Here is an 18,636-nt window from a genome sequence, read left to right as displayed (position 1 = left end):
CCAAAAAGCAAACATACAAAAAAAACCAAAATAAAACCCACACTTTAAAATTAAAACATCCTTCATTATATTATCTAACAACCTTATAAAAATTTCACAAATGGGATATTGTGCACAATAAAAAGGTTTCTGAAGTACATCCACTTAATGTTGTCTAGGAAAATGTCATTGAATGAGGCTAAGTACAAAGAAATAGAAACATTCAATACAGTAGTAATACCTTTTAAGATGTGATCCAGTACAGAACAGAGTAAGACAATGGTTTGTGTTTGTTTGGTTGCTTTTTTTGGTTTGTCTGTATTTTGTTTTGTTTTTAGGTGATACCTAGCAGTTCTCCCATTCTAGTACTAACCATGCCCGGCCATGCTTAGCTTTCGAGATCAGATGAGATCGGACATGTTCAGGGTATGGCCTTAAACAATGCCAAGCAGTTCTCAAAGGCTCTATCTCTGTTCATACTTTGGAGCAGCTCCTGGCTATGCTCCCGGGGCCATGTGGTACCAGGGATCCAACATAGGTTTCCAGTGTACCAAACTAGCCCTGTATGTAATCTCTCTGGCCCCTTGAGGGCAAGGTATCTAATTTATCTTTTAAGACATAGGATATAATTTTACCAGGAATATAATTGAATTTTCACTTGATGATATTTTGTACATAATCCCAAAGACTGGGGAATGGTGCTCAACAGGATCTCTGGTAACAAAAAATAAAAACCTCAAACAAACAAAACAAATTCGTACAGTCTTAAGACTTTTTTAGATGAAGTTTTGAAAACATTTGAATTTCCTATTCATCTTCTAATAAGAATATTTTTTTGAGGGGAGGGCACATCTGGCTGTGCTCAAGGCTTACTCTAGCTCTGCTAGAGTCATTTGATCAGAGACTATATGGCATTCCTAGGATTGAACATAGGTTGACTGCATGCAAACCTAGCACCTTATCTGCTGTATTTTTAATTTTTTTGTTTTGGGGCCCACACTGGCAGTGCTCAGGGTTTATTTACTCCTGGCTCCAAACTTAGGGATTACTCCTAGCTGAGCTCAGAAATCACTCCTGGCTCTGGAGACCATTCAGGAATAGAACCCGGGCCAGCTACATGCAAAGCAATGCCCAGCCTCTTATATTATTTCTCCAGCCTCCTTACTCCACTGTGTTATTGCTCTGGCATAGGAAGTTAAATTTTTTTATCTTGTCATAAATTGCTGTGGGATTGAGCCATTGAATTTAAACTACAGAATCTAAATTTTATAGGACTTTTGGTAAAGTGATTAAAAAAATAAACAATGGGAGCTGGAGTAGTGGCGCAGCGGTAAGGCATTTGCCTTACACGCATCTGACCTAGGATGGACCAAAGTTCAATCCACCGGCGTCCCATATGGTCCCCCAAGCCATGAACGATTTCTGAGTGCATAGTCAGGAGTAACTCCTGAGCGTCACCAATATGGCCCCAAATCCAAAAATAATAATAAATAGATAAAATAAACAATGTACAAATGGTAAGGAACTCTTAAAGCATTATTAAAAATAAACTTAAGGTCCTACATGCTAAGAAAATCATTTTTCTAAAGTCTGTGTTTGGACTGGGGCTATAGCTCAAATGGCAGAGCACATGCATGTCCCAGGTTTTAGTTGTGTTGATTGTGACCCCTGGCATTGTATATCTCTCTACTCTAATTTGTGTCCAGATAAATAATCTTTGTAGTCTCATGATGTGAATTTCCCAGTAAGAGAAAATTTTCAAAGAATAAATGTAAAATAATATAGGAAAAATATAGGTCTATTTCTTTATAACTTCGTGTATATCTGAAAAAAAATTTGGTAAGCATATGTTTGGGGGCATATATATATATATATATATATATATATATATATATATATATATATATATATATACCTTTTGAACTATCATTCTATTCCTCTAAAAACTACATGCCCCCCCCCCAAAAAAAAAAAACCCTACATGGGCAAAATGTGTTTGTGACTCCCCAAATTGGGAAATATAGAGATAAATTAAGAGTAAAATGAGGGGCCGGAGAGATAGCATGGAGGTAAGGTGTTTTCCTTGCATGCAGAAGGTCGGTTGTTCAAATCCCGGCATCCGTTATAGTCCCCCGAGCCTCTCAGGAGCGATTTCTGAGCATAGAGCCAGGAGTAATTCCTGAGTGCAGCTGGTTGTGACCCAAAAACCAAAAACAAACAAACAAAAGAGAGTAAAATGAGGGGGAAAAAAGAGTAAAATGAGAAGGAAAAAAAAACACAAGTTATTTGTAACAACAACAATTGCGATGACAATGTCATATTTACTTTTTATGATTACTTGTGTTTTTGATAAGAAGAAATATTTCTCTATAAAGGTATCAATAGGCATATATGTACATATGCAATGGGGAGAAGTACATATGGTTGCATATGGAGCACAGTACTAGTAGATGTTATGAATTTTGTACTCTGATGAATGGGTGATCTTAGAAAGGTTTCATATATTGAGGTTGGTTTTAAACTTGCAGTGGAATCTTAGTACAACTTTTAGCTTTTTTTTTTGTTTGGTTTTTGGGTCACACCCAACAGTGCTCAGGGGTTACTCCTGGCAGGCTCAGGGGACCATATGGGACGCTGGGATTTGAACCAGTGACCTTCTGCATGAAAGGCAAACGCCTTACCTCCATGCTATCTCTTCGGCCCCAACTTTAGCTATTTTAAAGTGGTTATTGGAAGATTATTTTTTTCTCTGTTGAAATTAGTAACATTTTGTAGGATGGTCTTCCTGGGCTGGTGGACTTCTGAGAGACATATCAAATGCCTTATTCAGCATTTCTTCCAACCCAGCACATGTGGTTTCTTTTCTTTACTACATGTAGCTCAAGGATACCAGATGAATGAAAGATCTACATTGTCTTTGGAGAAGGTCTCACCACAGACCCAGAATTTCATTTGGGAATAATCTGTTGATAAGGAAAATGAGAGCCACTTTTTTTTTTATTTACATTTGGTTTCTGTTCCCATTTTCCCTCTCCCTGCCCCCTTCTTTACATTTGTTAGATTAAATCAAAATTTCCTTCCTCTGCTATACTATTGTAAGAGAGTTGTTAGAATTTTTTCTGTTACCTACAAACAGAATTCGATGCTGAGTAGGCCCTTAATCTGGACCACATTTCTAGTATTAAAACATTTATGATGTAATTTGTCAGGAAGAAGTGAGATGATTCACCACAATGCGTAACACTTACAGCCTCCTCCTAATACAGAGTCCTCCAACCCCAGTTTTTCTCCCCATTCGCCTGAACTACCAGTGCTTTTTTTCACATGTAGTGGATTTCCCATGTACCAGCACACTTGATCAGAGACACTGGCTGCTGCTAGATGTTTTATTCTGTGTGTTCTTTGTACCTTACAGTAAAAGAATCTGTCACAAATTATTGTGGCTCACTGCTTTAGAAACTGAGAAAAAAGGGAGGTTAGATTGACATCTGTGGCTGAATAATGATGACCAGCCTTTTGGCTCTCCTTGAGCCACAAAGCTAGCATTGCCTTTAGAGTGGAAAAAGAAGTAAGAAGAAAGAGGAGGGATAAAAGAGAGTTACAAATCTGTGGTCCCAGAGATGTATTACTGTTGGGCCAGTTGTCTGCGTGGTATGATAATCCATTTTGATCTTCTCTGTCTTAATTGTCTGCTAAAGACAAATGGGCAGTAAAAGTTCATCAGTTTCATTTTTTTTCCCTTCTCGTTTAGAAGCAGAATAAATGATCCATCACTACAGAAGTAGCCTGTCTTTCTGACACGGAAGTAATGCAGACCCAACACGTTTTATTAAAATGTTTTCCCCTCATTATTTCAGTCTGCTCAGCCCTGATAGATCTTACCGTTTCATAAAAAATGTAATCTGAAATGTAAATAAGGGCCCCGATACAGAAGGAAGAAGTAATGAGCAGTCTGAGCCACATTTTAGGACTCTTGATTATAATTACTGACAAAGTGATTTCTCTGTGCCCCATTTTTTCCCCCTTTCTTAAGTTGTCTGTGACATCCTCAGACTGCAATGACATCCATGGTTTAAAATCATTAAATCACTGTGTAGCATTCAATATTTCATTTAAAATCTGGCCAGCTTGCTATCTTTAAACCTGAAGGTACAGGCTTTGTTAATTCCTGAGTGGCAGGCGATGCTTATATTTTTTTTTGAAAAGGAAAAGCAAACAAAAAGGCAAAAGCAAGATCTTTTCAGAGTTCACATTATTTATTCATCTGCTTTTGTTTAATGCTTAGCTAGTTTAAATATGAAAACATCAACATTGGAAGAAACCTAACTTGAAAAGTCCCCCGTGCTTTGAAAGCGACTTATTTGGTAGTGTTGGTGCTAGGGGGTGGGGGAGAAGAATTCTATGTCTCCTAAGTGTTATAAAACATAATCTAAATTTTTTTTACTAGGGTTAAGATGATTAAAATAAACATTTTGGATTAACTTGGTTCTGATTACTTGGTCCAGATTTTCAGTCTCTTACTGCAAGTTTAGCTTATGTAGCTCTTAATAAGAAAATTTTCATTAGAAAATGTCTCAAAGAACTAAATTGCACTATTTCATTTCAGAAATGGCATCTTAAAGAGATAAACATTGAGTCTAGCCTTAAAAATAAGAAAACAAGAACATGAATATCTTGTCCTGCTAAAAATAATCTTGTAGTTAATGAAGTAGATTTATAATTATTCTATTATGTTTGCTGTATTCATTTGTAATTATGGAAATAATTGGTAAAACTTTACTCATTGTGATTAGTGCAGTTTTAATGAGCTCTAATTGAATTAAGAGAGAAAAGGATAGTTGAATTAATGCATTAGAAAATTATGGCCACTATTCATCAGAAGCTCAATTTGACTTCAAAACACGATTTTTCAGGTTTTAAAAATGAGTCTTAATAATTATAACATGCTGTACAGGAGAATTTGGCATAAAGATAGTCACTTATTATAAGAGTTCCATAATTAGTTTTATTATGTATCAAGTATTTTTGGTATTGCACATATCCTTTTAAAGCATACATTTATTATCTAGGTACTTCTACTGAAAGGTAGACTTAATCATTTGTTTCCACAGTTGCCCTTTTTAAGGCTGTTTGTTCTGAGTGCGATGATTAAAGATGAGTTTCTTCTCTAGTGCACTCTTCTATTTTGATGAAATACAGTGAGTATTTTAGAGTGCTTCATGATGGAGTTCTGAGTACACTTACCCTCCTCGGAGTATGTAGATCACTGTTTAGGCTACAGGTAATTTTTCTTTCCACTGGCACTGAAACAGAGGCTATAATGAATCTGACAATCTTTATGCATTTATAGAAACTATAAAAATTTTTATGGAAGTCTTTATATAGAAACTAGCAGTGTTTCTTGTACAAGCTCTATAAGCAATGTAAAAGCATGCTACATTGGGGAAAATAAAAAGGTACCTTTCTTTTATGGTTTTATAGGGTCGACATGACTTTAAAATGTCACTATAGGTAGTGAAGCAAAATTTAGAAAAACACACCATCAACTAAATGCTAAAACGAAGCAAAATATGTTGCATAACTTAGGCTAATTGTGATGGAAATAGGCATTTCTGAGTTGCATGTAATTGCTTAAATATGGAATTTTCATCTGTTCGTGCTTCAGGTATGCTCTGAAAAAAGTGCCTGTGCTTTCACTTATAGTAAAGACTATTTTAAAGTGGATTGAAAGGATCTGATTAGTAAATAGAGGTAATGTTTAACAAGATTTTTTCTTTATCTTTATGTTGGTGATTTCCTCCTTTGTTCACTGCCTATTTATGAAACTTTTATATGTTCCAGAGATGGAACATGCTCATGCAAATCATATTCAGGCCCTGACTGGTTAGAAGAATACTATGTAAAAGGAAAATCAGAGATAAAACCCACAGCTTCTCAGTTTCCTGCAAGAATCATTGTAACAGTGATGGCAAAACATGTATTAGATCGACACCTCGGCACCCCCTCCCCCCAGTCAAACAAATGGTAAAAGTTTAGTTTTCTTCACTGGGCTGAAGTATGTCTCTGGTTGTGTCCAATGTATGCTACCCCAAATATTCTACCAGACTTTCCATAGGGACTTCTCTGAAGCACACAATATTCAGGATAGAGCTGCTCTTTGGGTCTGTGATTTTTGGGGACTTCCACTCCCCAAACTCTTGAAGAATAGAACTACATTTGCATATTTTCCTCTTTTTTTTTGGGGGGGGGACTTTGTCTTTTTGAGGTAGCACTAGTTTAATACTGTGTATGTTTTTAGGTATACAAATCATACCCCTTTTAGTGCATGTTACCATGCTACAGTCATTACCAAAGTGCTAATAATCCTGTACTCAGCTCTCTAAACGTCTACACTTTTTACTTGCACCCTCTTAACCCCACCCTCTAACCTAGTAATTGCAGTTCTACTCTCAGAATTTGCTTTGGTTCTTTATATTTCTTTTCTTTTTTTCTTTTTTTTTGATTTTTGGGTCATACCTGGCAGCGCTCAGGGGTGACCCCTGGCTCTGTGCTCAGAAATCGTCCTTGGCAGGCTCGGGGAACCATAGGGGATGCCAGGAATTGAACTGGGGTCTGTCCTATGTTGGCCGCGTGCAAGGCAAATGCCTTACTGCTGTGCTATCGCTCTGGCCCTGGTTCTTTATATTTCTATATGTGAGTGAAACCATTCAGTTCTTGCCTTTCTCTTTCTAATTTATTTTCTTGGGCACCTGCACTCCAATCCCATTCCATCCATGGTGTGATAAATGGCAAAATTTCATCGCTAAGAAAATAACAACTGATTAGGAGGCCAGAGAGATAGTACAGGGCTGATGAAGATAACTGCCCTGTATCCTTCCAGCTCCACTTCATTCCTGGCACTACATAGGCTCTTCAAACGCTCCCAGGGGTTACTTCTGAGTACTTCTTTCTATGAGAGTGCTCACACATACACCTACATAAAATCTGATTAGTTTTTTATTGTGTAATATATAAAATACCTTTCTAATTTAATGATCCATCACTAGACATTTGGATTGTTTCCATATCTTGTCTATTACAAATGGTAGTACATAAATATTTTCAAAGTAACCATTTTGTTCGTTTGGATCTCCAAATGGTACTCACAGGGCTCTAGGACCAACAGGACTAGCAGAAGATGAAGTGTTGGGGGATACCAAGGCCACATGTAGCAGTGCTTGGCAGGCCATATGGTGTTGAGGGGGGCAAAGTAGGGTGCAGGCGCCTGCCTTGCAAGGCCTATGCATAATTCTTAGACTATCTCCCATGCCCCAAATTAGTGCTCTTAGCATCTTTGAATGTATACCTGGGAGTGGAATTGCTGCGTCATGTGGTAGATTTACTTTTATTGAATATATATCTAGTATATGTATATGAGTATGTATACATATACATACATATATATACATACATATATATATATACACACACACATACATAAGTTTTGGTTTGGGTGATGCTCAAGATCTATTCTGGCTCTGAGCTCAGAGGTCATTCCTGACCAGGCTCAGGTTGACCATTTGGAGTGCCAGGGATGAAACTTGGGTGTGCTGCATGCAAGGCATGAACCCTCCCTGCTTTACTATCTGTCTGACCTCCCTAGAACTATTTTTTAATATTTTGAGGATCCTCCATGCTATTCTCCAAAAAATGGCATAAGTTTATATTCCCACCTACAGTCTACAACATTTCCTTTTTCTCTACACCCTCACCAACCCATGGTTGTTAATCATCTTTTTAATGTAGGTTACCGGTTTGCTTTGTTTGTTCGTTTGGGTTTTTGAGCCGCACCCTGCGGCACTCAGGTGTTACGAGGCTCTGCACTCAGAATTGCTCCTGGCAGGCTTGGAGGAACATATGGGATGCCTGGAATCAAATGAGGATCCGTCCTGTGTTGACTGTGTGCAAGGCTAACGCCCTACTGCTGTGCTATTGCTCTGGCCCCTACAGGCGTGCTTTTTGAGCATTTGTTTTCATAATAATAGTGATGAGCATTTGCCATCTGTCTACTGACCATCTCTATGTCATTAGAGATGTGTCTTTTTTACTTTTTGGGCCATACCCTGTGATGCTTAGGGATGTGGGGATCTAACCAAGATCCATCCTGGATCGGCCACATGCAAGGCAAACGCCCTAGCACTGTGCTATTGCTCCGGCCCCTTTTCAACTTGTTTTAACTTGAGTTATTTGTTTTTGTAGTTGTTGAGTTGTATAAGTTCTTTCTGTATAATGGCTACTAATCTCTTATTGGATGTCTAATGTGCAAATACTATCTCCCCTTGGGAGTATCTTTGTTTTAACAAAATAGTTTTTCACTGTGCAGAAGCATTTTGGATTGAAATAGTCCCAATTATTTTTTCTTCTCCTCCTGTAGGGACATCTGAGCTTTCTTTTTTTCTTTATTTTTCTTCAAAGTGGGTGTTGTGATGCCTCCAACCTACTTTTACAGTCTGTTCAGATTTGACTAACTTCAAATGGTTTGGTCTAGAAACTTCATATGAAACCCTTCGCTGGTACTTTTTAAAATAGGCATTGCTGGCCTACTGGGGGACTACTGAAATTATAATTACTGACATATGGGGGGCAATAATGGCATTTACCTTCAGCCCTGTATTATCACTCTAGCCTTTTAATCAGCTATTCTTTTCTTAGAGATGAAATTTTGCCATTTATCACACCATGGATGGCATGGGATTGGAGTGCAGGTGTCCAAGAAAATAAATTAGAAAGAGAAAGGCAAGAATGGTTTCACTCACTCACAGAAGGTAAGGTACAAGTGACAGGTGTTTCTGTTTGTTCATGTAAAGAAAGATTAGGGATGCATTGAGTGTAGCTTTTTTCTTTTTAAATCGGAAAAGGTTGTTGTAGGCCAAATAAGTTTAGGACTCTTTGCTGTCTATGTTTCATGAAGAAACATTTGCCAACTCATTTGAATCTCATCCAAAGGATTGACTTATCCAAAAGGAACAAAAGAATCACACTCGAAATGGCTCCACAATCTATAACTTAAGTTATAGCCTGTATTTTTTTTTCTTCATTTGTACATGTCTATTTTTGGTGCTAGAGTCTGTCTGGGAGACTTGGTTTGATCTGTGCATGAATTGAATGAGAGGTCAGTAAGTCCACCTGTACACTATGTGAACTCAGCAGATAGGAAGTAATGAAGGGAGATGAGGCAGGTTCCGTTTCTCCCCGACGGACCTTGCTGTCTAGGAGAAGGCAAGTATAGTATATGCCAGGGTGTTCTCATTGCTTGTGGAACAGTGGCTGGCTAGAAATTAGTAATGTCTCTGCAAACTAGTACCTGGCTCAGGGATGCAACTATATATTCATTCACCTTCCTGCAGTTTCTTTTTTTTTTTTTTTGGTTTTTGGGTCACACCCGTCAGTGCTCAGGGGCTACTCCTGGCTCCACGCTCAGAAATCGCTCCTGGCAGGCTTGGGGGACCATATGGGATGCTGGGATTCAAACCAATGGCCTTCTACATGAAAGGCAAACACCTCTTATTCTTTTTTTTTGGGGGGGGGCACACCCGGCAGTGCTCAAGGGTTACCCCTGGCTGTCTGCTCAGAAATAGCTCCTGGCAGGCACGGGGGACCATATGGGACACTGGGATTCAAACCAATCACCTTAGGTCCTGGATCGGCTGCTTGCAAGGCAAACACTGCTGTGCTGTCTCTCTGGGCCCTCCTCTTATTCTTTATTGCTGTGGCATCATAGAAGTTGTTAACATTAACAAGACCAGTAGAGAGAAAAGTTTAAGTATTGGGACCATCTTTAAAATCCATTAACAGGGGTGCTAGAGTGATAGTACAGAGGATAAGGTGCTTATCTTGCATTGCCAACCCAGATTCAATATCTGGCATCCCATATTGTCCCTAGGAGCCCTCCAGCTGTGATTCCTAAGTACAGAGCCAGAAGTAACCCCTCAGCACTGCTGGGTATGGCCTAAAATTAAAAAATAAAATAAAGTTTATTAAAGGGCTAGGGCTTGGGGCTTCATAGCTGAGTGCATGCCTTGTTTTGCAAGTTCCTGGGTTTGATCCCCAGCACTCTATCAACCCCTCAAAATCAAACAAAGCATCATTGTTGCATTAAATAATTAACGATGGGGCTGGATGGCGGTGGATTTCTCTCTGTGCCATTCCAGGCCACGTGGCTTAGCAACCTCCATGCAGTTGGCGAGTTCCAGGCCCAGGTGAAATCACTCACTCACAGTCAGGCGTTAGGAAGCAACAACTTTATTCAAGCCCTAGCCACCACGTGTGTGTGGTCTATTCATAACCTTTCAAGCACAGCAATATTTTGCTAGCCCTGCATCTTATTTCCTGTTAGCCATCTTCCCTTTGGGCTCCATGCTGGTCAAAGACCAGAACACAGAAACCCAGAAGCCAAAGCGCACAGCAGTGCAGAAAAGGCAAAGAGCCAAAAAAGGCCGAATTCCCTTGGTCCAAGCCTTATCTAACATTTCCCAGACCCCTCCCAGGAATGGGAGGGTCTTGCAGGTAAGGTTACACCTACTATCCGGTTCCCAAGACCCCTCCCAGAAATGGGTGGGTTTCAGGGTTTTAAATAGGTACACCCACACATCATCTTTTAGGTTCAATTTAGGTGTATGATTTTTTTTTTTTTTTTTTTTTTTTTTTTTTTGGTTTTTGGGCCACACCCGTTTTGACGCTCAGGGGTTACTCCTGGCTATGTGCTCAGAAATCGCCCCTGGCTTGGGGGGACCATATGGGACGCCGGGGGATCGAACCGCGGTCCTTCCTTGGCTAGCGCTTGCAAGGCAGACACCTTACCTCCAGCGCCACCTACCCGGCCCCGATTTTTTTTTTCTTTTTTCTTTTTTTTTTTTTGGTTTTTGGGTTACACCTAGCAGTGCTCAGGGGAAACTCCTGGCTCCATGCTCAGAAATTGCTCCTGGCAGGCACGGGGGACCATATGGGAAGTCGGATTCAAACTGATGACCTTCTGCATGAAAGGCAAACGCCTTACCTCCATGCTATCTCTCCGGCCCCCAGGTGTATGATTTTCTAAGCATTGCAGTTGACCATTGGGTTTTTCAAATACCTACTCAAAATAGTCAGTCTTTATATTTCTCAGTACTCTGCAAGCCTTAGATAAGAGGTATAAATATGGTTTTCCTTGTCCAAGTACAGAAATTGTCTCCAGAGTCTGAAAACAGGGAGCTGGATGTTGGCATATATCCTGCTGATGCAGATTTCCTTAGATTGTGTATCAATACCCACGATTGGCACCAAATGTCGCCATTTTGATGGACCACGTTACAGATCTGGAAAAGAGTCATTGATAGATTGCAGATGCAGAAATGAATCCCAGATTAAACAGCTGTTTCTTTTATATTTTTGCAAGTATCTTGTAGTTGATGATGGACTGATTTATGTGTTTTTCAAGTATTGGATTATGGATGAGTTTTTAAAGAGTCTTAAAAGTTAATGTTGTGCATGCATTCCTTATATCATCGTGCACAGATATCAGATGGTTGCCTTTTTTGTTAGTTTGTTTGTTTTTAGGCCATACCGGTGACGCTCAGGGGGTTACTCCTGTCTATGCACTCAGAAATTGCTCCTGGCTTAGGGGACCATGTGGGACGCTGGAGGATCGAACCATGATTTGTCCTAGGTCAGCTGTGTGCAAGGCAAATGTTCTACCTGTGGAACGATGTGCCAGCCCCTAGGTGGCTGCTTTTAAAGGTGTTTGCTGAAAAGAAAGATCTTAGTGTCTAAGAACCGCTCTTCTTTCATATCTACTTTTTGAGTTGTTTTCTCGGTTTTAAGAAGTAAATTTAACAATGGGGTGGGATTTGACTGTTTTTTTTTTTTTTAATAAAATATATTGAAAACTGTGACATTTTAGTCAACCTCAGTTGAAGGACAGATGGTTTCTGACTTTAAGTGCCTTTTTTTTTTTTTTTTTTTGGTTTTTGGGCCACACCCGGCGGTGCTCAGGGGTTACTCCTGGCTATCTGCTCAGAAATAGCTCCTGGCAGGCATGGGGGACCATATGGGATGCTGAGATTCGAACCAACCACCTTAGGACCTGGATCAGCTGCTTACAAGGCAAACACTGCTGTGCTATCTCTCCGGCCCTGTTAAAGTGCTTCTTTTTTTTTTTTTTTTTTTTTTTTTTTTTGTGGTTTTTGGGTCACACCCGGCAGTGCTCAGGGGTTATTCCTGGCTCCAGGCTCAGAAATTGCTCCTGGCAGGCACGGGGGACCACATGGGACGCCGGGATTCGAACCGATGACCTCCTGCATGAAAGGCAAACACCTTACCTCCATGCTATCTCTCCGGCCCCTAAAGTGCTTCTTTTAAGTTGAAAATTTCTTCCCAGTTTGGTCACTCCCCAGTTGTTACAGTTATATAGGAGGAACACATTAAAAAGACTAATTCCTTTTGAACACATTTTCCCAAAAGCATGCCACATTATCCAGCTACATTGTACTTTTCTTTCTTGAATCTGACTCTGGGAAATAGTAATTATGTAATATTTACACATTCTTATTAGAAATGTTCTTCTGGTCTCCTGCATCCCCACTAAATTCCTGGCATTTGTGAATACTATTAAAGCGAGGTGGATTATGGGCACTCATCACAGCTGTAGTCTGAATCTTATCTTTAGCCTCATGCGGTCTTTGGCCACTGTTGCTCATTGGGATGCTCTTCCAACTCTGCAGTCATTCACTTCTGTTTTTATCCCTCCCAAACTGCTCTCTGGCCTGCCCTTGACTTTGGCATTTCTCTGCATTCACACCCTGTTTTTCTCCTGCGCATTATTCCTAATGGTCTACTGCTTGATAACTTTGCACTTACTACCCATTTCAAGGTGGCCAGAGAGAGGTTTTTGAAACTTCAATCAAAGCATGTCATTTTTCTGTAGTTAACAATTCTTTTTTGTTTGTTTGTTTGTTTGTTTGTTTTGGGGGCCATACCTGGTGACACTTAGGGTTTACTCCTGGCTATGTGCTCAGAAATCACTTCTGGCTTGGGGGATCATAAGAGACGGGATCGAACAGTGGTCTGTCCTAGGCTAGCACAGGCAAGGTAGACGTCTTATCACTAGCACACCACTCCGGCCCCTGTAGTTAACAGTTCTTGATAGTTCCTCAGTGTCTCCAGAAGCTGCATCATATCTCTTTTGTGGATTAAGGGCCATCACAACCAGATTCTGGCTCACTTTTCATCTATCCTGGTTTTTTGCTACTTTTACAGCTGCCCGTACAGAACGACTCATCATTTCCCAGAATGCTCTTCTCTCCTTATCTGTATTTTTGCCCAGGGTATATTTTGGGGGGGGGGAGGTTGAAATGTCCTCATCAATTTTGGTCCCCACTTTTCCTCTGTATATCTAGGTTCAGCATTAAGTGGCTGGCTTGTGGCTCATCCTCTGAGAAACTTGCCTGGAGTAAATTAGTCCTCTCCTTAAACTTGGAGAACTCTTAGAAGATTCACTTCTTATATTCTTGCTTGCATGCCTCTGCCAAAGTATGAATGTTTGCTGTGTTACTTAAAATTGGTGAAACCATCCCACCAATCCATGGGCAGGCCCTGGAATGGTCCAGGAGATAGGTGACAGTACCGTTGGGTGTAATTGGGGATGTATTCTGTCCCTTAAAGAAGTTAGATTTTTAGGGGGACAGTCATTTTTTCCCCTGAAAAGTTTATATTTCAGAGGTGCTCAGTCACTATTGGAGGCTCCTCTTAGTAACTTGGGAAATTAGGGGTCAGGGAATGATGTGACTATGAAGGAGGCAATACATGGACATAGTTGCTAAGGAGTTCAGGGTCCAGAGACCATGCATTTGGAGCTCCTTGGTTTGGAAACTGGCCTTGCCACTTTCAGAATTGACCTCTATGGTTTCATTCACTTTCTCACCCATAAACTATGATCATGGGAATGACCTCTAGCATAACTAGTTGTTTATATAGTTGGAAACATGTAGAGGGTACAGGAAAAAAAAAGTACCTGACATTTACAACAGCTAATAACATTATATATTTCTACTATTTTTAGGTACCGTATTTTCCGGTGTATAAGACGACTTTTGAAACAAAAAATGTCAACCGAAAATCGGGGGTCGTCTTATACACCGAGTATATCCTGAAAAATGTTTCAATTGCCGCTAAACGGAAATTGTCTGAATATTGCCACAAAATGAATTTTCCAACTCGATCCTGCACCAATCACTGCAAGGTTGCTCCGACCGCCTCTCTAACTCAGCCAATCCAAGCAGGCTTTTTATGCATGCAAATTAGACCATGTTCTGAACCCGAATCTACACTGTAAAAAGCCTGCTCATATTGGCCAGAGTCAGAGAGGAAGTCTATTACAGTATAACCTTTGAACCTTTGCTTGTTGTGATTGGCTCACTGTGGTACATACAGTTGCAGCACAGGAACGTTCTGTCTGATACAGCGAATATAGGCCTAAACCTATGTTTTAATTGCAAAATTAGGGGGTTGTCTTATACGCCAGTCATCTTATACACTGGCAAATACGGTAGATTGGAGCTAACAGGCCAAACTAGTTTTGAGGTTTCTTTTATACCAGCTGTTAGGGTCATGAGATTAACCTTAGCTTCTAGAAGTTTAGGTCATAGGAAGAATTCAGAAAACCTCTACTTATTTTTTGTTTTGTTTAGGTATTTTGGGGCCATACCTTTTTGTGCTGGGGGTTATTCTGTCTCTCTGCTTGGGGCTTGCTCCTGGCAGTGCTTGGGGGAACCATACATTGCCTGGGGCAGGGCTGGGGAAAAGGGCAGGTGGAATCAGGATCAGCCACATGTAAGGCCAATGCCTTAATCCCTGTACTTTCTCTTTTGAAGTTCTACTTTTCTATTTTAAACATGCACTTTTTGAAAGAGTCAAATTTAAACAAGGTCTGAAGGTAAGAAAGTCCTTTTTAGTAGAATTGAAGAGACTGCTTTGAAATATACTGATAAATACAGATACTCTTGAAATAGTGGCAAAGAGGCTTCAAGTAATTACTTTTCATTTACTATATTCCAACTGTGAGTCTGTGTACTGAAACTTTTCACATTTAGAATCTCAGAAATAATAGCAATGAATCTCATTTCACTTGTAAATTAGCCCTTTGGTTTGCATTTACTAGGTCATCTCAGTGTATCAGTTGCTCTCATTTTGGGTGGGGCCATGGCCTTAACCAGTATTGCCCAAAACCCTCCTGGCTATTTGTTTTTCAGGGAGAGTGGTGGGGTTTAGCTATTCCTAGTATTATTCCTAGTATTGCATGGCCCAAGCTGTACCACATTCTCAGGCCTTTGCATTGAACCTCTTACTTGGTTGGCCAAGAAATTGCTTGTGGGGCTCCTAGTTCTCCTGGACACTGCTTGGAAGTCTCGCCTTTGATTCCTCCTCATGCTAAATACTCAAGTGTTAGAAGATTCCTTTGGCTGGCATTATTTCAAGTTGTCTTACATGACCAGTTTCAGATTTCCCATGTGATATAACACGAAGCCAAACTTTGGGCTAGAATGCATATGTGTGCTTGTGCATATAATAGATGGAGGTAGATAGAAATGCAAACTGTTTATAAAACAGTAGACTTTTTAAAAATTTGAACTTAGTAAAAGGCACAATGGTCAGAATAAAAAAAGATACTCCACAGACTAGGAGAAAATATTTGCCCACCACGTATCTGACAAAGGGTTCATTGCCATTAACCTTATAATGTCTATGCAAAGGCCTAGTAAAGCAAGAATATGAACCTTATCAGAAAATGAGGAGAAGAGATGTACAGAGGCTTCCTCAAAGAAGATAAAGGACCAAATGGCATATGAAAAAATGTGCCACATCACTTGTATGGGAAAAGTATATTAACAGTGAGATAACAAAAAAAACCCCAACAAAACAAAAACAGTGCGATACCACCTCACACCAGATGACTGGCACATATCAGAGAGAATCAGGGGGCCAAACTGACAGCATAATGGGTAGGGCATTTGCCTTTCACACGGCCGACATGGGTTCGATTCCTGGCATCCCATATGGTCCTTCAGGAGCAATTTCTGAGCATGGAGTCAGGAGTAACCCCTGAACACTGCCGGGTGTGGCCCAAAAACCAAAACTAAAACCAAAACCAAAAACAACCAAAAAAAAGAAAGCAACCAGTATTGACTTGGATGATGGTGGAAGTATCCTCAGTTTCAATGTTTTGGAAAACAACATAGCCACTTCTCAGAAAACTCGTATTTGAGCTTCCATATGATGTACTACTTGACATCAGTCTCCAGGGCCACAAAACTATGGAGACATTTACACTTCTGTGTTCATTTCACCACTATTGACAATAATCAAAACCTAGAAACATGGGAGATAGCATGGAGGTAAGGTGTTTGTCTTTCATGCAGAAAGACGGTGGTTCAAATCCCAGCATCCCATATGGTCCCCCGTGCCTGCCAGGGGCGATTTCTGAGCATAGAGCCAGGAGTAATCCCTGAGCGCTGCCGGGTGTGACCCAAAAACCAAAAACAAACAAACAAAAAAAAACCTGGCAATAACCCACATATTCAAGAACAGATGAATGGGTAAAGAAATGATTGCCTGTATATATATGCAATAGTTTATATATATGCTATATATAGCTAGATATAATATTCTATACATAGAATACTCTTCAGTTATAAGAAAAGACAAAATCATGCTACGTAGATGTATCTGGAGAGTGCCAAACTGAGTGAAGTTAGTGAGGAGGAGAAGAGGAACAGACCCAGAGTGATCTTTCTCACGTGGGATATTAAAGAAATATAGGGAATAGGAAATGGCCAACATCAAGTAGAAAACTAAAGAGATAGTACAGCAGGTAGGTGCTTGTATTGTACACAGGTTCAATCCTCAGCATCCTCTATGGCCCCCAGCACCTCCAGGAATAATTCCTGCATGTAGAGCCAGGAGTAATCCCTGAGTACTGCTGGGTGTGGCCCCAAAACCAAACGAAAAAAACCCTTTGAAAACTGGTCTACAGAACTGAACTTATCTTGGTCGGGTGGGAGGTAGGAAAGAGACACTGGTGGATGATGTGTGTTGCGACATTGTATGTGTGAAATTATCATTAACAGTATTATAAATTGGGGCCAGAGAGATTGCATGGGTAAGGTGTTTGCCTTTCATGCAGAAGGACAGTGGTTCGAATCCCTGCATCCCATATGGTCCCCCGTGCCTGTCAGGGGCGATTTCTGAGTGCAGAGCCAGGAGTAGCCCCTGAGCGCTGCTGTGTGTGACTCAAAAAGCAAAAAACAAAACAAAACAAAACAAAAAACAGTATTATAAATTACTGTGCCTAAAAGAAAAAAAATACTAATGAATTGAGCATCTAACATACCATCCACTGATATATCAACTTTGTGAAATATGTAATATAATGTGTCCCATCGCATTTTTTCTCTGGCACCTCTTTCTGTAGTTTGCTTGTCTATAAGTACTGACTCATCTTCTAAAAGTTGGCTCACATGTCGCTGATGGGCCATTCACGTCTCTGAGTAGTGATATCTTATTCCACCAGAAAACCTAAACCACACTTTTCTGCCCATGCTTCTGTGTCTTCCTCCCAGGCAGGGATTCTGGGCCTCTTCAGAACCACAGCCCTGGGACTGTTCATTGTATAACTGATATATATATAGGAGTGCTGGAACTCAGCTCACCCTGAGACCTTTGGTCACATAATTTAAATAGGGTAAGACAAAGCAAGGCATATATATATATATATTTTTTTTTCTTTTTGGGCCACACCCGGTGACGCTCAGGGGTTACTCTTGGCTATGCGCTCAGAAATTGCTCCTGGCTTGGGGGACCATATGGAATGCGAAGGAATTGAACCGCAGTTCATCCTAGGTTAGAGCTTGCAAGGCAAACACCCTACCGCTTGCACCACCACTCCGGCCCCAAGGCATTTTTTTTAATAAATCTTACTTAACCTACTTACCGTAAGGTATTAAAATTTTTTTCTTTTGGTAAATATTTCACTGTATTTCAAATTTGATGCCTCTTTAACATCTAGTTTTAGAAATGCCACCAGTCTTTGAAAACATTATGTGTATCAGAAACATTTCCAACTTGTCATATACTCAACATTTCTCAAGGTCTAAATGTGAACTTTAAAAATGTATCTATTGCAATAAACATTTAATGGCAACTAAAATATTTTTTTATTTTTTTTATGCATAATTTTTTTTTATTTAAACACCTTGATTACATACATGATTGTGTTTGGGTTTCAGTCATAAAAGGAACACCACCCATCACCAGTGCAACATTCCCATCACCCAAGTCCCAAATCTCCCTCCTCCCCACCCAACCCCCGCCTGTACCCTAAACAGGCTCTACATTTCCCTCATACATTCTCAATATTAGGACAGTTCAAAATGTAGTTATTTCTCTAACTAAACTCATCACTCTTTGTGGTGAGCTTCCTGAGGTGAGCTGGAACTTCCAGCTCTTTTCTCTTTTGTGTCTGAAAATTATTATTTCAAGGGTGTCTTTCATTTTTCTTAAAACCCATAGATGAGTGAGACCATTCTGCGTTTTTCTCTCTCTCTCTGACTTATTTCACTCAGCATAATAGATTCCATGTACATCCAT

The 18,636-nt window shown here is 40.0% G+C and overlaps 1 protein-coding gene across 1 annotated transcript in view; it reads left to right on the top strand.

The window, feature by feature from the left end:
• Nucleotides 1-18,636, top strand: part of DENND1A (DENN domain containing 1A) — a 536,242-nt gene that overhangs the window by 151,652 nt on the left and 365,954 nt on the right. The gene's annotated exons all lie outside the window — the stretch shown is intronic.

Source organism: Suncus etruscus, chromosome 5, assembly GCF_024139225.1.
Source record: "Suncus etruscus isolate mSunEtr1 chromosome 5, mSunEtr1.pri.cur, whole genome shotgun sequence".
In the NCBI taxonomy this organism is placed as follows: domain Eukaryota; kingdom Metazoa; phylum Chordata; class Mammalia; order Eulipotyphla; family Soricidae; genus Suncus; species Suncus etruscus.
This window is presented reverse-complemented; position numbering and strand designations above follow the sequence as displayed.